The 14,230-nt window shown below is 38.4% G+C and overlaps 1 protein-coding gene across 3 annotated transcripts in view; it reads right to left on the reverse strand.

Moving 5' to 3' along the window:
• Positions 1–12,177, reverse strand: part of RHOBTB1 (Rho related BTB domain containing 1) — a 260,530-nt gene extending 248,353 nt beyond the window's left edge. The window contains exons 1-2 of one of the 3 annotated variants that reach the window (XM_042908130.1): positions 12,108–12,177; positions 2,475–2,597 (exon numbers count right to left, since the gene is read on the reverse strand). The gene's annotated coding sequence lies outside the window, so the exon portion shown is untranslated. Of the gene's footprint in view, positions 1–2,474; positions 2,598–11,856; positions 11,998–12,107 lie in introns of those variants that run through there. The other 2 variants (XM_042908131.1, XM_042908132.1) reach the window with 2 other exon arrangements.
• Between the last annotated feature and the right edge of the window lie 2,053 nt (positions 12,178–14,230).

Below are 14,230 nucleotides of genomic sequence, written 5' to 3' on the forward strand. Positions count from 1 at the left end.
TCTCTCAGCTCGTTCTTGAGTTTGAGCTGCTTTTTATAGCCATCTGCTACAGGGTTGTGTAACAACAAACAATATCCTCCTAAAAATGTTTACAAATGCTTCTTACATTACTGCTATATATTTTTTCATTAAGCTGTGACATCGCCATTGAAAAATTATTTTAATCATTGCAAACTGAATTACACAAGGAGAAAGCATAAAGAGGTAGCACTTAAAAGGCTGAATGTACATTAATTGCTTCAGCTAATGAAAGAAACATGACTTAGCCAATGTACACAACATGAATCCTAAGATGCACGGACAATTGACTACGGTAATAAAACAAGTATTAGTGTGTTACATCTGAAATCCTCATTATGCTTCATGCAGCAAAACCCACTGAGTACCTGCTGTTTAGTGTGTACTTCCCCCTCTTGACACCACCAGCTAATTCTAGCACGGAGCACGGGGTAAAAGCATGTGACCTATATGTTTCCACAGTTTGGGGACCTTCGAAAACCATGCAAAGTTATTTATGGTGACTCTTCTTTTTCTTTTTCAAACTGATGAACATAGGTGTTGGTCAAATGATTTTGGACTACCCTAGTGTTCCATAGGCAATTTTAATTAAAGTATGAATTATTTAAATACGCACACAGTTTTTTTTTCTTCGCTTACGTTGGGAATCTTGCTTATCTCCCTTGGCTCTCTAAACTAGTAAATTATTAACTCAGAATAATTTATGTCACAGTGTTCAAGATGCTGTCCATTGATTATTTTTTTTGGGGGGGACTGTCTTTTCATTTCATGAACCTTAAAATGAAGATCATGATAAAAGCATAGCATTTAAGAGATGGGAAGAGAAATGAATATCTTATTTTTGCAATTCATCTAGAATCACAAAGCAAAGAGGTTATAAGTAGCTTGTAAACAGTCTGTATTAACACACAACAGAGATGCACAGGCTAAAAATATCACTGTTAGGACCCTCAGTAAAACTTCATACAAACATAAGTGTCTTCTCCCCAATTTTTTATTTTTTAATTTTTTTTTACATTTATTCATTTTTGAGAGACAGAGACAAAGCACAAGCGGGGGAGGGGCAAAGAGAGAGGGAGACAGAATCTGAAGCAGATTCCAGGCTTTGAGCTGTCAGCACAGAGCCTAACACAGGGTTTGAACTCACAAACCGTGAGATCATAACCTGAGCCGAAGTTGGACGCTTAACCGACTGAGCCACCCAGGTGCCCCTCTCTCCAACTTTTTAAAACTTTGAGGGCACTGCTAGTACTTCAAGGGATATGTAATTGTATGTAACAGTTGGTTTAATCCAAAGTCAATGTTTTTCCAGATGAAAATCCTTCTTTTCTGGTAGGACTAGAGCTGGAAAGCAAGTCTTTCTATTTTGTTTGTTTTTGTTTTTGTTTTTTGTATTTTATCCTACATGTTGTCTTTTTGTTATTTTCTATGTAAAATTTTGATTATATTAAACTGTATTTCCTTGTCATTCCTTTCCAGATATATTAAGTAAATTGGCTTCTTTAGCACCAACTAGCCTTAAATTTTGGATGGACACGAGAGGCTTGCAAAATTCTTTAAAGTTGGCCACTGAGAAACAGTCCTGGAGGCCAGATCCTCAAAGGCCATACTTCAATAGGGAGGGTGTAAATTGACTAGAAACTCCAGGATCACAGAAAGATTTGTTTCGGGGAGTTTTGCACTAGGGGTGAGAAATGCAGGCGCAGGAATAATAGAAAATAACTTCATTCTGCTCCATCTATGGCCTCTTAGTGTTAATTACAATTGCCTGATAAATTTACGAATTTGATATTCAGCCCCTATTCCCCCAAAGATTGATTACATTCCAGGTGAGTCCTGGTAGCATAGCTTACATGCACCCCAAGTGATTCTGAAGTAGGTTGTCTGAAAATGGTATCAAAACTGGCATCAAGTGTTGACTTCCAGAAATTAAGCCATCATTACTCATTTAGTTGTTCAATAAATATTTAATGAATCTCTAATCCTCTCACCCAGTCTCAGCCCTCAAGGAGCTTGGAATATGGTGGCGGAGATAAACAAGAAAGTAGCCAATTTCAGTTTACCACAATGAGTGCTACACCGGCATAAGAATGGAGTGCTCTCAGGAGTATGTACAAAGATAATCAACCCAGTCTATGGTGTCATAAAGGGCTGGCATCTAAAGCTGAACCATGATGGGTTAAGGAATAATAGGAGGAGTACACCAGTATTGTTTTCTATTGTTGGCAAAGAGGCTGTGAGCCATGGGGGTAGGGGCAGGGGAAGGGGTGGGGAGTGTGAAGAAGAGATCAGAAGGTTAAAGAACTTGTAAGAAATATTTCCAGGTCTCAAGAGGCTTTCAATATAATTGGAGAGATAAATGATAGCAGAAGATTTTGGTAATAGATGAGACAAGAGGAGTGACTTCCTCAGAAGCCTTTTGATTAATTAATAACTGATGAATAATACAGACTCACCCCGCTACAGGATTTCTCTGGAGAAAGTACTTAGACTCTTCACGCAATAAAATTCTATGACTTATGATTTCATTCTGTAGTAGGAAGAGAAGGCTTCATGGAAGATATAGGATCCACTTGGGCCTTGAAAAATGGGGAGATTTTTGTAACTTTTTATTTTGATATTATTTTAAATGTATAGAAAAGTTACAAGAATAGTACAAGATGCCACCTAATACTTCATCCAGATTCACTCTTGCTTACCTCTTACCCCATTTGCTCTTGTCCTCTGTCATACACACACAGGTAATTTTTTTCTGAACCTTTTGAGAGTAAGTTGGAGACTATTAGCCCCTTTACTCCTAAACACTTTAGTGTGTATTTGCTATGAAAAAGGATGGGTTCTTACGTGATCACAGTAAAATAATTAAACTTTAGATATTTAATGTTGGTACAACACTGTTATTGAATCCACAGGACATAATCAGATTTTGTTAGTTGTCTCTCTCAGTGCAGGATCCAATCCAGATTCATACACTGCATTTAGGTGTCTCTGCAGTTGTCCTCTCATTTTAAACAGTTCTTAAACCTTTCTTTGTCTTTCGTGTCTTTGCATTTTTGTAAGGTAGGAACCATTTATTTTGTGGAATGTCCTTCAACCTGGGCTGAGCTAATGTTTCTTTATGACTAGATTCAGGTTATGCATTTTTGAAAAGAAAGAAGTTAGGTTGTATCCTCCTCGGTGCGTCATAGGATAAGGCACTTGATGTAGGTTTGTCCCAAAATCAGTGATACTGACATTGATAACTTAGGATGATGTTCACTAAATTTCTTCACTATAACATTAATTTTCCCCTTTTTAATTATCAGGGTTTTTGTGGGGACACTTTGAGGCTATGTAACTATCATGTTCCTTATCAAACTTTTAACTGATAGTTTGAGCATCCATTGCTGATTTTCTTTTTTTTTTTATTTAAAAAATTTGTATATTTCCCCCCAAGTTTTTATTTAAACTCCAGCAAATTAACATCCAGTGCAATATTGGTTTCAGGTGTAGAATTCAGTGATTCATCACTTACACACAACACCCAGTGCTCATCACAGCAAGTGCATGCCTTCATCCCTGTTGTCTGTTTAACCCAATTCCCACCACCTCCCCTCTGGTAGTCACCAGTTTCTTCTCTATATTTAAGAATTTGTTTCTTGGTTTGCCTTTCTTTCTTTCCTCACTAGGTTCATTTGTTTTGTTTCTTTTTTGTTTGTTTGTTTTGAGAGAGAGAGACAGAGAGACAGAGAGAGAGGGAGAAAGGGAGAGAGAGAGAGAGGGAGAGAGAGAGAGAATCTTAAGCAGGCTCCACACCCAGCATGGAGCCTGATGTGGGGCTCGAACCCCCTAACTGTGGGATCATTACCTGAGCCAAAATCAAGAGTCAGACACTTAACCAACTGAACCACTCAGGCACCCCTCATTTGTTTTGTTTGTTTTTTTTTTAAAATTCTACATATGAGTGAAATCTTATGGTATTTTTCTTTCTCTGACTTCTTTCACTTGGCGTTAATACTCTTTAGCTCCATCCATGTCGTTGCAAATGGCAAGATTCCATTCTTTTTGATGGCTGAGTAATAGTCCATTATATATACATACATGCATACATACATACACATACATACATTCATCAGTTAATGGACGTTTGGGCTCTTTCCATAATTTGGCTATTGTTGATAATGCTGCTATAAGCATTGGGGTACATATATCGCTTCCATTTAGTATGTTTGTAATCTTTGGGTAAATACCTAGTAGTACAATTGCTGTATTGTAGGGTAGTTCTATTTTTAACTTTTTGAGGAAACTCTATATTGTTTTCTAGAACAGCTGCAATCCCACCAACAGTGTAAGGAGGGTTCCTCTTTCTCTGCATCCTTGCCAACACCTGTTGTTTCCTGTGTTGTTAATTTTAGCCATTCTGACAGGTGTGAGGTTATATATCATTGTAGTTTTGATTTGTATTTCCCTGATGATGAATGATGTTGAGCATCTTTTCATGTGTCTGTTGGCCATCTGGAAATCTTCTTTGGAAAAGTCTATTTATGCCTTCTGCCTATTTTTTTTAACCTGGATTATTTTTTTTTGGGGGGGGGTGTTGAATTTGATTAGTTTTTTATAGATTTTGGATACTAGCCCTTAATCAGATATGTCATTTGCAAATATCTTCTCCAATTCCATAGCTTGCCTTTTAGTTTTGTGGATTGTTTCCTCCACTGTGCAGAAGTTTTTTATTTTGATGAAGTCCTAAGAGGTTATTTTTGCTTTTGTTTCCCCATTGTTGATTTTTTAACTCATAATTGCTTTTGTATTTATATTACTATATCTATATTACTGTTAGGAAGAGCTTTTCTGCTCTCCTCATCTATGTATTTACTTATTTATATCAGTATGGACTCATGGATTTTCTTTTTTAAAAAATTTTTTAAATGTTTATTTATTTTTGAGACAGAGACAGAGTGAGTGAGCATGAGCAGGGGAGGGGCAGAGAGAGAGAGAGAGAGAGAGAGAGAGAGAGACAGAATATGAAATAAACTCCAGGTTCTGAGCTGTCAGCACAGAGCCCAATGAGGGGCTTGAACTCATGAACCGTGAGATCATGACCTGAGCCAAAGTCAGACACTTAACCAACTGAGCCACACAGTCAATCTCCCTTTTTCTTTTAATTTTTTAAATGTTTATTTATTTTTGAGAGAGAGAGAGAGAGAGAGAACATGAGCAGGGGAGGGGCAGAGAGAGAGAGAATCCGAAACAAGCTCCAGGCTCCATGCTATCAGCACAGAGCCTGACATGGGGCTTGGACCCATGAATTGCAAGATCATGACCTGAGCTGAAGTCAAACTCATGGATTTCTTCTTAAAAATAAGTTATAATCCACTATGTCATTATTCTGATGTTCAAATTTTCCCTCTGAGAATCCCTTCAAATTAGTTTCTGTATGCTTTTGATAGTCTCTACCATTCTTTGGATACTTTCTGACTTCTAGAGCAATATAGTACAACAGAGAGCATTTGGTACTCTCTTTGTTCCAGTCCTAGAATCCTCCTTTGTCCAGAGAGCACTCATTCCTAGTACTAAAATTTGGGTGTACTCATTACTATTGGAGTGTTAATATTTCCAATTCCTTTTCTAGACAGAGTTAGGAAATATGTGTGTGTGTATATATAGGTATACATATAAATATATATATTTTAACATTTGTACTTATATTTATATGTATTTGTATATAATATATATTTCTATATTCTATATTATGTATATGTTTTTTTGTCTGTATTTAAAAAACCATGAGTTCATGCTGATAATAGTACATTCTAGTCTTTCCTTTTTTTCATATTTGCAACTCCAATATCCAACTGAGAATCCTAGCTCAGAACGAATATATTTTTAAAAGGCAGAGAGAAATGAAGTTTTTTGACCTTGAAGAATGTGAGGCATCCAGGTGGAGAAAGGTCTGGATCTTTATTGTTTTTACCAAAGGAAAAATTGCCTTTAACTTATTGCAGTTTATACAGAAGTATAAATGCTAAGGAGGTCAAAGATGCAGGGTCTGCATGGGATTAGGGATTATAAATTCGTGTATATGCCTCCCAGTTCCTTTAAAAAGAAACTATTATTTCTGCCTTCATTGTGGATGGTGGGGAGCTCCCCCAGTGCAAAGTGTTTATATTAATGTCAATAACTTCTTGCTTTCAGCATCAAGATATTTAAGACTAACCTCTGATTGAATTATTTGTAATATCAGGTGTCTGTACCAGAGACCATGGACTTGGCAATAAATCCTATAAAACAAATCTCTCTTTTTTTTAAAAAAAACCTCTTTTCCAATAAGTTTTGGTAGGGAGTTCATCTGTAAGGTTAAGTGGAAAAACCTCTTCAAAACATAATTGCTAAGTTTTGGTCAAAAATCAAGAAATTTCATGACCTGTATCCTTTTATAAACCTCTGTAACATGGGCAAACACTATTATGCTAGTCATTGTTGAGAAAGATGATGATGATGATGATGATGATGATGATGATGATGATTTCTATTTTTGTGATGTCTTGAAGATGATTTCAGATTTCAAAGTCAGGTGCTAGACTATTGGATGACTGTGATTTATTTTTCAGCATGAAAGAAAAACCATTTCATACCTTCATGTAGGAGGCACAAAATGCTTCCAAGTTAGGTCGAAACCTGTTTGCTTCTTATTATTGGAGAAGGAACACTGTGCATGGACATGCCTCAGAGACACTGTGGGTTCGGTTCCAGACCACCACAATTAAGAGGATATCACAATAAAGTGAGTCAAATGAAATTGCTTTTGGTTTCCTAGTGCATATAAAACTATGTCTACACTATGCCGTAGTCTTTTATGTGTGCAGTAGCATTATGTCTAAAAAAACAATGTACATATTCTAATAAAATACTTTATTGCTAAAGTATTTAATAAAATACTTTAATGCTAATCAACTTCTGAGCTTTCAACGAAGCATAACCTTTCTGCTGGTGGAGGGTCTTGTCTTGATGTCAATGGCTGCTAACTGATCAGGGTGGTGGTTGCTGAAAGCTGGGGTGACTGTAGCAATTTCTTAAAAGAAAACAACAATGAAGTTTGCCACATTGATGGACTCTTTCTTTCATGAATGTTTTCTGTACAGCACGGGATGCTGTTTGATAGAATTTTACCAAGAGTGGAGCTTTTTTCAAAATTTGAGCTAATCCTCTCAAAACCTGATTTTGCTATATCAAATAAGTTTATGTAATATTCTAAATCCTCTGTTGTCATTTCAACCATCTTCAAAGTCTCTTCACCAGGAGTAGATTCTGTTTCAAGAAACCACTCTCTTTAGTTATCCATAAGAAGCAATTCCTCATCCATTCAGGTTTTATCATGAAATTGCAGCAATTCAGGCCCGTCTTCAGGCTCCACTTTTGTTTTTAATTTTTATTTTTGAGAGAGAGAGAGAGAGAGAGAGCACAAGTGGGGGTGAGGGGAAGAGAGAGAGAGGGAGAGAGAGAGAGAGAGAGAGAGAGAGAGAGAGAGAGAGAGAGAGAGAGAGAGAGAGAGAATCCTAAGCAGGCTCCATGCTCAACATGGAGCCCAACGCGGGGATCAGTCCCACGACCCTGGGATTTTTGACTTGAGCTGAAATTAAGAGTTGGACACTCAACTGACAAGGCCAACCAGGCACCCCCACGTTCCGCTTTTGACTCTAGTTTTCTTGCTGTTTCCACCATATCTGTAGTTACTTCCTCCATTGAAGTCTTGAATCTCTCAAAGTCATCCATGAGGGTTGGAATCAGTTTCTTCCAAACCTTTGTTAATGTTGATATTTTGATTCCTCCAATGGATCACAAGTGTTCTGAATGGCACTTAGAATGGTGAATCCTTTCCTGAAAACTTTCCATTTTCTTTGCCTGGATCCATCAGAGGAATCACTATCTGTACCAGGTATAGCCTTACAAAATGCATCTCTTAAATAATGAGACCTGTAAGTCAAAATTACTCCTGACCCATGAGCTGCAGAATGGATGTTGTGTTAGCAGGCATGAAAACGACAAGAATATCACTGTCCATCTCCATTAGAGTTCTTGGGTGATCAGGTGCATTATAGATGAGCAGTGATATTTTGAAAGGAATCTTCTTCTGAGAAGTAGGTCCCAACATTGGGTTTAAGATATTCAGTAAACCATGTTATATGCAGATGTGCTGTCACCCAGGCTTTGTTGTTTTATTTATGGAGCATAGACAGAGTAGATTTAGCATAATTCTTAAGGGCCCTAGGTTTTTTGAAGGGATAAATGAGCATTGGTTTCAACTTCCAGGATCCAGCTGCATTAGTCCCTAAGAAATCAGCCTGTTCTTAGAAGCTTTGAAGCCAGGCATTGACTTCTCTTCTCTCACTATGGAAGTCCCAGATGGCATCTTCTTCCAACAGACTACTCTTCCAATGTATTGAAAATCTGTCATTTAGTGTAGCCACCTCCATTATCTTAGCAGAATCTTCTGGATAACTTGCTGCAGCTTCTACATCAGCACTTGATGCTTCACCTTGCACGTTTATGTTACAAAGATGGCTTCTTTCCTTAAGCCTCGTGAACTAACCTCTGCTGGCTTCAAACTTTTCTTCTGCGGCTTCCTCACCTCTCTCAGCCTTCATGGAATTGAAGAGAGTTAGGGCCTTGATACGGATTAGGCTTTGGTTTAAGGGAATGTTGTGGCTGGTTTAAACATTTCTTTATATCAGCAATAAGGCTGTTTTTCCTTCTTATCATTCATGTGATCACCAGAGGAGCACTATAAATTTCCTTTAAGAATTTTTCCTTTGCATTCACAACTTGGCTGACTGGTACAAAAAGCCTAGCTTTTGGCCTGTATTAGTTTTGACATACCTTCCTTCAAAAAAAAAAAACAAACTTTTTTTTTAATGTTTATTTTTGAGAGAGAGAGAAAGAGAGAGAGAGAGAGAGACTGATTGAGAGCAAGGGAGGGGCAGAGAGAGACAGAGGGAGACACAGAATTGAAGCAGGCTCCAGGCTCCAAGCTGTCAGCACAGAGCCTGATGTAGGCCTTGAACCCACAAAAAGCAAGATCATGACCGGAGCCAGAAGTCAGATGCTTAACTGACTGAGCCACCCAAGCACCCCTTGACATGCCTTCCTAGCTAAGCTCTATCATTTCTAGCTTTCAGTTTAAAGTGGGAGACATATGATTTCTTTTCACTTGAACACTTAGAGGCCATTATAATGTAACTAATTGGCCTAGTTTAAATATTGCTCTGTCTCAGGGAATAGGGAGATCCTGAGGAGTGGGAGATGGGGATCAGTTCATTGGTGGAGCAGTCAGAATACATACCACATTTATGGGCTAAGTTTGCTCTCTTATATGGGCATGGCACCCCAAAACAATTACAATAGTGACATCAAAGATCATGGATCACAGATCACCATAACAAATATAATAATAATGAAAAGTTTGGGAATATTTTGAGAAGTACCAAAATGTGACCCAGAGACATGAAGTGAACCAAAGCTGTTGGAAAAATGGCACCGATAGACTTGTTCCATGCAGGGTTTGCCATGAGCCTTCAATTCGTAAAAAATGCAGTATCTGTGAAGCACAGAAATTGAAGTAAAATAAAACAAGAAATGCCTGTGCTAGATGAACAATTCTGTCTGTGAGGGAAGTGATACTGTGTCGATTGGAAAGAAAATTTTCCCTCTTTCAAGTGAATAGTAATTGCAGAATATAATGCTTTCACTGAAACCTTGGCACAAAGGTACAGGTGGTTTTTATAGAGTTACAGAGCTTGGAAGAATTTAGCCTGTGCTAGGGGAAAGGCTGCAAGTTCTGAGCTAGGCCTAAAAATTATGTCTGAGGCAAGGAGTTAAGCATTTACATCAGGACCAACCCTTTTTGCCTTTTATTATTTTAAAAAAAAAATTTTTCTTACGTTTATTTATTTTTGAGACAGAGAGAGACAGAGCATGAACGGGGGAGGGGCAGAGAGAGAGGGAGACACAGAATCGGAAGCAGGCTTCAGGCTCCGAGCCATCAGCCCAGAGCCCGACGCCGGGCTCGAACTCACGGACCGCGAGATTGTGACCTGAGCTGAAGTCAGACGCTCAACCGACTGAGCCACCCAGGCTCCCCACTTTTTGCTTTTTAAAGGCAGCAGCAAGGCAGGCTGGCAGAGGGCTGGCTCCTGAAACAAATATATTGTATATTGAGTGAAGCATCTTTCTGAGATAATTTTTCCTTTATTTGTTTTTTAAAAAATTATTTATTTTGAGAGAGAGAGAGTGAGAGAGAAAGAGTGTGTAAGGGAGGGGAGGGGAAAAGAGAGAGGGAGAGAGAGAGAATCCCAAGCAGGCTCAAGGCTGATCTTGGAGTCCAACATGGGGCTTGATCTCACAACCATGAGATCATGACCTGAGCCGAAATCAACAGCTGGATATTTAACTGACTGAGCCACCCAGGAGCCCCTAATTTCCTTTATAATTAGGTTTTGGGACCAGAGCCAGGCTAATCAATAAGTGAAGTAGGCATTGTTTTATGTCCTCTTTTACTCTTCTGGAATCTTCTTCACAGACTCCTCAAAGTTTGGCACTCCCTTAACAAAGGACCCCTCCTTTTGTTCTATAATAATATTTTAATACAAAAGCCAAAATAATGAACATAAAACACTTAACATGGTGTGTGTCACATAGAAAATATCCAGTGTTTATCAGTAATGATGATTATTTTGTAGTTAAGAAGTTTTCTTCACAAAACAGGATGTTAGAAACGTCACATAATTTCCTTTAGATAGAATTAAATGTAGTCTGAAGCCTTCTGTATGCTGGTTGGCAGGAAGTCTACTGTCAGCATTCTTAGACCTCCCTTATCTCAGTCTTTGGGGCCTAATAGAGAAAATAATTTTCTAAGCACAAATAGCTACTTGATGTTAAGGGACTCAGGGGATGTCTGCCTGGTTTAGTCCTGGGGACCCTGGAACATGCCCTGAGGCCAAAGGGCCTCACAGGATAATATCCCTTTCCAGTGAGGTCCTGTACCCTCTCCCTTGTGCGAGGGGTAGACTCAGGACCATTTCTGTGAGGGCTTCTCAGAAGCTGCCCTAGTGTTGGGTTTCTCTCCCTCCTGCTATTTTCTTCTCCCTTCTTTATCCCCCTGTCATGTTTGCAAAGGCTCTTCCCCTTTACCCTACAGTAGGATTGCCAGATTTAGCAAAAAACAAAATGGAAGAAATCACCCAGTTAAACTTGGATTTCAGCTAAACAATGAATAACTTTTTAGCATAAGAATGTCCCTTGTAATACTGGAGATATATTTACACTGAAAAAAACTATTACTTATCTGCAGTTCACATTTAACCAGGCACCCTGTATTTCTCTTGCAGCTGTACCCTAAGAGCTCCTGCTTTTGAAAGATCCAGAAATAGAAGTTGTGTGTAGGATTGGGTCTTTTCAGTGCATATCTTCAGTGAGGTAGAAAGAACAGCCTGGATACTTAGGAAGATGCAGGGGAAAACCCAGCCTGGACAAACACAAAATATATCCATAAGTGATCCTCTTATGCTCATCATTATGTGCATCACCCTCAGCATTGCCCATGGTGAGTTGTTGCTTAAGAGTCAATCACCCTGGGGAAAGCAATATTAATGGATCCTTTCCTGAGTATAGTGTTAATTAAGATAAAGGAGAAGGAGAGACAAGCAAGCACAGGAAGTCTGCAGGCCGGGAAAGTGGAATAGGAAGCAAGGGGACGAGGTACAGAGAGCTTAGGGTCAGAAGGGAGGCCTCACACCTCACACCTTCACTAGTTGGCCTGATGTGGGGCATCATGCAGCACACAACGGACGAACTAACACAGACCTGATTCCAATCAACTTCCAGCACTGCCACCACCACCTCCAAGCCATGTAGCCTGGGCAAGTCACCAGACTTGTCTCTGCAGCTCAGACCTCTCTCGTGAGAATCAAGCCCAGATGTACTCTTGAATGTTTCATAGGTGCCCCAGAGTTGACATTTGCAAACATGAACTCATCCTCTTCCTCTCCAGACCTGCTCTTTCTGTATTCTCTGTGACATCACCATCTGCCCAGGCATCCAGGAGGGACACCTACCTGTCATTCTGGACCTGGCAGGGAAGACTTCTCCCTGGTGGTTGCCAGGTGGGTCAGGTTCGTGTGGCTGGCTGTGCGTGTGTCCCTTGCCTCTTTCATTGCTATCAAAGGTGAGGACTTCTCAGATAGGAGATACTTTTTCCAGGAGGACAAGATCACTTGGGGGTGGCCAGAGGGAAGAAGAAATGTCTTTTCTGTACATTTGGGAGAAAATTGAATTAAATGCATTCTTGTACCTTTTATAATGACTTTGTGATTATCCCCTCTACCTTTTTCTTTCTTTTTTTTCAAACATCAAAGATTTTTTTTTAAATTGAAGAATAATTGACATATAACATTGTATTAGTTTCAGGTGTACAATATAATCATTTGCTATTTATATATATTGTGAAATCATCACCACAGTAAGTCTAGTTAATATTCAATCTCCCTTTTCTTCAAGTGACATTAATGAGTCTCTGTTCCTGTCTATCAAAATAACTTAATAAACAGATAATCATTTTACTTTCTTTTTCTCAGTGGATATTTTACCAGCAGATGTGGAATAAATAAAATTAGGGAGGCAGGGAATATACTAGGGTCTACTTACACCCTGAGAAACTTCTTGTTTTATTTGGAACTCAAAAATACATGTCAGAATATACCACAGTGGCAATTCCTCAATGATACCCAATGATCAGTTATTTTAAATGAATCCATTGAGATTTGAGTCTAACAGAACAAGGTAAGAAGGCATCTGAAAATAATTAACTAATCTTCTCTACTCTTGAAATACCTTCTCTTCCCCAGGAAAGAGGAAGGAAGCCAAATAATAGGGGAGTGGATGAGAAAGTACAATAGTACTTCATGGTTCCCACTTGGAAAGATAAAAAAAATCATTCATAATCACACATCCTTTCCAATTTGTTTCATGGTAAGGAATATGGCCAAAGGATTGGAGGAAAAACAGAGTCATTAGCCATGTTTGAAAAATGGTGAAATTGTTGTGAAAAAGGGGGGAAATCTCATTTTAATAATCACAGAGAAATACAACTTAAGTGGATCATTTCAGAATTAATCCAGCCCAGTTAATGGAGAGGTTCAAATAGCCTGAAGCAATGAGGTGAATTTGTTACACAATCACCCTAGGGGGAAATACCCCCCCCCCCACACTGTATATATATTTTTATGAATTTATGTATATGAAATGATATCTATTTAAAATATATATTGCTGGCACTTAAAGTTTTGACACTCTTCAAACAAAAATCAGATTTAGAATTAAGTGTGGATCCTCATCCAATGATGCTAGGCACCTGATAAATTTGATAGGATTTGAATGTAGAAGGCAGGTGTTTTCTATCTTTTGAGTTCCACCAAAATCCAGTCCGTATATTTGTGTGTGTAAGTGCTTATGATTTTTTCCTTTATAGTTTGCAATCATTCCACTCTGCTTGTGCCTCTCAGATCATTAGCCAGAGAAGTAGTCTGGAGTTGATAGCTGCCATTCCAATACTGGATCATAGCCAGAAATGGTTAGTGAATTTAATGAAGATGTAGCTTAAGAAACTGTTTATTGAGTGTCTACTAAGTCTTAAGTACCTTTTTTATGACAATCTGCTAGTTCAGAATTTTATCTATTTTATAGGCAGGGAATAAAGTTAAGTCACTTACTCAGGGTCACATTTTTTATTTTATCTTATTCTATTCATTTTAATTCCAGTATAGTTAACATACAGTGTTGTATTAATTTCAGGGATATAATATAGTGATTCAACAATTCTATACATTACTCACTGCTCATCATGATGAGTGTACCGTTAATACCCTTCACCTATTTCACCCATCCCCCACCCACCTCCCCTAAGTAACCATCAGTTTGTCTCTATAGTTAAGAGTCTGTTTTTTGGTTTGTCTCTTTTTTTTCCTTTGTTCATTTGTTTTGTTTTTTAAATTCCACATGTGAATGGAATGGTATGGTATTGGTCTTTCTCTGACTGATTTATCTCACTTAGCGTAATATTCTCCAGATCCATCAGTGTTGTTGCAAATGGCAAGATTTCATTCTTTTGTATGGCTGAGTAATATTCCATTGTGCTTGCACAATGGCATCCCATTGTACCTCGAAGTAAGTAAGTCAGAAA

This window comes from Panthera leo, chromosome D2, assembly GCF_018350215.1.
Source record: "Panthera leo isolate Ple1 chromosome D2, P.leo_Ple1_pat1.1, whole genome shotgun sequence".
NCBI classification, from domain to species: Eukaryota; Metazoa; Chordata; class Mammalia; order Carnivora; family Felidae; genus Panthera; species Panthera leo.